Raw genomic sequence first — 4,874 nt, 5'->3', positions numbered from 1 at the left:
GGCTCCCAGATCGCGATTTGACTGATGTCTGCGTCAAACTCGATCCGGATTAGTCTGGACCGAGCAGCAGCAATGATTGATCATCGTGATCAAGAAATCCGGTCCGGGTCAACCTTGACTGCAATCAAAACTGCCTGCGTGTCACCGGTATTACTTGCAATAGCTATTCTGCCCGCGCATGTGATTGAATTTTAATATAGTTGATGCTAAAAATCTAGGGCACGTGCACTCAAAGTAATGAAAGTGTCCATGCTTCTATAAAAAAAGAGCCGAGCAGGATCCTTAGACGCCAGGTGGTAATAAGAAATATTTGCAACTGCTGGTTACATCAGATTGCCAGTGTTCAATATTTGCACATACAATGACAAGGATACGTCTACTCTACATGGTGAGTAGATAAAGAGAAGCGAAATGTTTTGAGAAGCAGCATGACTGCTTTCATTCATGTCGCACGGGTGTATCAGTGGTGTGAATGCACCTGCAACTTTGTTTCTACAGTTGGTGGTTGGTAAAGGTGCACCTTTTTAGGACAAGTTTTCCTTTGGTCATGAGACTTTATAACTGGCTTAATGCAAAATGTGAAGTTGAATGCACCATCATTAGATTAGATGGTACATTTAACTTCTAGATGGGTGACACACTTCTATAGGCATGGGATACTTCATTTGGTTCAGTTCAGCCCAGCACTCTAACTTTCACCATTCCACGAATGCACCCCTTCAATTGCTACTGCACTTTCTTTTACCTACAACTGCCATTTGCAGACTAGAGCAGATGCACACAACCAACATTTGTAGCTGCAAATGCTTGCTCCTTTGTTATACTGAAATTAGTTTTTTTTTTTTCATGTGTTGCTCTTGTACTTGACATCAAAACAACAGAAATGGGAATGTCACTTATGTTGTTTGGTTTGTTTCCTGACTGAGAACCTGTGACCTTTGACTATTGTGTTGCTTCATCCCTTACCTTTGCTTTTGCGATGCTCTGTCGCAAGAGTGTACCTGCCTGTCTGTTGCCGATTCCGCATATGCTGCTTTAATGGTTCACAAAGTGACACACATGAATGGTTTACCGGTTACTTTCAGCATTTTTTTTACATTCACACAAATGGAAAAATGTAGTTGTTTTCAAATTGCAGCTGCCCACCTACCAACAAAGCCACATATACCTGTACTCTCTAAACAAGGAAGCATGACGTTTCAGTTAATAAGGCAAGGACCAATGTTAATGGAGTGTGGAAATTTTTTTTCTCACCATGTCTCCTTTCTTGTTGATTTCTCTTGTCATAAATGCTTGCATTTTAGCTGTTCTCACTTTATGTGTGCTTACTGGTATGAAGTTTATTTTGTGCCACTGAGAGCTGTTTTCACTGAATTTCGCCCGTTTTAAGACAGTTGCTAATATTTTCCTGTGATAACCAGCCCGAATGACAAGTAGGAAGCCATGCAGGACATGTGGTTCTTTTTCATTTGACACTGCAGTGAGCTTCGACAGCTTTTGGGAACCCGACAGCAGTGACTGCAATAACGATTTGTGTGCAGGAGGATCACCATTTGTTTTTGACTGCTTGCACGGGAAGGTAGGACGTAGTATATGATGTCACAAACACAGGGTGGTACGCATTCAAAGGTGTAATACAAGGAATCGATCGAAAAAAAAAAAAAAAAGATGGGACACAGTGTCACTGACAAAGTACTGCAGAGAAGCACCCTTTTAGTGCGAGGAGCGAGGTAAGGAGGCACGAAGGTTGCCCTAGTGCTACCTTAACTCAAGAGAGCACCAAGGAAGGCCTCAGTGAGGGAACCTTGGTAAGAAGCGTTATAGAATACATGGCAAGGCGTCCTGAAGCAGTTATGGCCTCCTCGCTGAGGCAAGGAGCATTTCAGAATACGGGCCTTACTTAACATTAAAGGCTTGCTAATCTGAAACACTGAATCAGTTTTTATTGATAAAGTAATCAAGGACTTTTATTCACCTTGGTTTCATGGCAGTATGTTATTAAGAGGGAAAAGAATGGTACAAATTGCTTTTTTTAACTTTGCACCAAAAACAGTTCTTCAGTGTTCTCAAAACCATGTGGCCTGAATAGAAATCGCCACGAGCTCATAAATTATCTTGTTTTAGTGGTGTAACAAGTGATGCACTCATTCAGTTTACCACATCATTCAGTTTACCATTAATATTGCCATGCTTATCTTTCACTGCATGCATTTCGGTCTTTCCTATAGAGTTGCCTGGTAGCTGTTTCGATGCCATCACCTTTTTCACTGCTCTTTGATATCATAATTCCATATGTCACTGGGCTTATACTTATTGATAGCTTTAATAGCTAAGCAAATTCTATTTATCTATGCCCACCCACTTATCTGTTGTTTCTTTATCCAGTCTTTTGTGGTTCAAGATATGTTGCTTACTTCTTGCATTGATGCTTTACCTCCAACTTCGACTACAGATTCAGAAATCGGTCTAGTTGTGGTTTCCTCTATGTCTTTTGTTTCTTCTTGTTCTAAGGTGTCGTATTTGTTTTCTAGGGGAATTCTAAAGTATTCTGTTTTTTTCCTGGGTTGGCCTGTGCATTAGTGGTTATTTTTTTTGTGTGTGTGTTCTTCAAACTGGGGGCAAGGATTGCACTCACTAGCCTATGATCGCTGCATTTTACGTATCTATACCCTGTAGCTATCAGATGAATGAGATCACTAAGACATTTAAACACTTTTTTTTTTCAACGATCGAGTGACTGGGACAAACTACCACCAGTCCACAAAGAGAATGAGAACTATGAATCTTGAACTGTAATACACCTGTATGGTTCCATGTCGTACATTTGTTTATGATGTTGGTGCATGTGAATGATATGTTTTTATTGATCATTGTTTATTCTTATTGTGTATTCGTTAGCCTTGTGCTTCATGTGTTTATTAAACCAACTATTTTTTTTCTATGTTCATTACTTATTTACACACACACATGCACACACATCCACTATACCTAACAGAATGGCTGATTGGGTGAGTTGGTAATTCATGATACTTGAAATATGAGGGCGTTACTACACAGGAACTTAAGTATATAACTACATCTGTTCATTTGCCCTGCTGTTCTGGGCTCAAGGCCTGCAGTATCCTGCTAACAGATAAAACAAAACTTCTACTCCATTTTGTGATGTGTTTATATCTGCTTACCTATTGTGAAGCAAGTTTTTACGAACTCACTGGAAAGGTAAAGAGCATGCTTGATACTGGCTGTTGGGTGTGTGCACAATTCTTGCATATTTATATGCTGCGTTCCCCAAAGCAACTCTGCCTACGCAAAGCCCCAAACCTTGCTTGTGCTTGTCTGTAATGTCGTTTGGGTTTTTCAGTACTCCCTGCAAGTCTGCATGGGCAACTTTTACGTTACACTAATATGAAAAATATAACAGTCCTAGTTAGAGCATGTGGTGACAGCATCATGGTGTCAAATAATTTGCAATACCGATGCCACTTGTCCATTAAAATTTGTGCATGCTAATAAATGCATTAAAAAGTGTGTGATCATGCAGGGTGGTCATTTCAACACCTGCGGTAGGGCAAGTGATTTATAAGTTTTACAAACCTTTACGAGTCGTGTGTGGCATGCCGCATGACATTCAGAGTTTTTTTTCGCACTTTTCCTTATTTCTTATTTATTCTTTCTTTTTTTTTGCACTGCGCATAAAAAAATGGGACGAGACAGTAAATTTTCATCCTTCCTGAATCTTTGACCGTAAGCTGCATTAAAATCGAATAATTTGCAGGAAAACTACAGCCCAATGAAACAGATCAGTTCTAAAAGAATGACCATGCACCTTTGAATACATGTCTAGCTGGCATGATTTCACTGCCACGACAACAGCAGCTTTGCTGGATGCATTAGGCAGCGTTTTGAGAATATGACACCGATTTCCTCACTCAGCCTTTTCAGACAAGCGGTGAAAAACATAATACCGGTGTCACACAACCCCTTTCGATCACAATCGGGCCTGATCCACATCGAATTTCTTGACCATGATTGGGTCTTTTACTCAAGCTGAAGAAGGCGGCCATCGCTGTTCATAAATTTAATACCCATAGGGCTCAAACGCGATGTAAAGGCGGTGTCTAGCGTTACGCCCAGACGTAACAATTAACAGTTGCTAAAGTAACGTCCAGGGTGTCGCTCACGGAGCGCACTTGACTCTCACTTCGCCAGCATACGTGGATTGTCACTCGGGGAGCTGAGCCCGCAGCGCATTCACTGTGAACACGCGTCCCGGACGCAACACGTGCGCTCCGCCTCTTTCAGCTACGCTACTATAAGTACAAATGCGTACCCACATGCAAAAAGTTCGTCGTCTACAAGTTTGACATCTTCAGAAATTGCGAGGCCCTTTAACTAAAGCAAGGGGCAATCTCGAAGCGTTCGATGGGTGTAGCAACTGTCAACGTGTAGCAACGATGGGTGTAGCGATGGGTGTAGGAACGGACGGAAAGTAAGATCCGCGCGCGCTTAACACGCGCTATCAACAAGCAGCTGAGTGGCTGGGTTTCTTAGGGATAAACAGTTGCCTAGGTAGTACCCTGACGTACAGGGATTTTCAAGGAGCAAGCGGACGAAAAGTCTCCAGATCTCAAGTTACCCGGATGGAGTCTGTGAGAAAAGTACAGTGTAGAGAAAAGAAACGCTCGGCAAGTCTTGATAAAAAGGGCAGATGCCAGATGGCGCGCTTTTTGCTGTCCAAAAATACGTCATAGACGCCATGTTGCATTCATCTTAGTAAATACCACGTGGTAAATACTTTGTAAGTTTTACATGTACCTGTTAAATACGAAAGTTTAAAGTTAAGCAGAATAGCGCATTGTTGCTTTAAGAAGTCC

The sequence above is a fragment of the Rhipicephalus sanguineus genome, chromosome 4 (assembly GCF_013339695.2).
Source record: "Rhipicephalus sanguineus isolate Rsan-2018 chromosome 4, BIME_Rsan_1.4, whole genome shotgun sequence".
NCBI classification, from domain to species: domain Eukaryota; kingdom Metazoa; phylum Arthropoda; class Arachnida; order Ixodida; family Ixodidae; genus Rhipicephalus; species Rhipicephalus sanguineus.
This window is presented reverse-complemented; position numbering follows the sequence as displayed.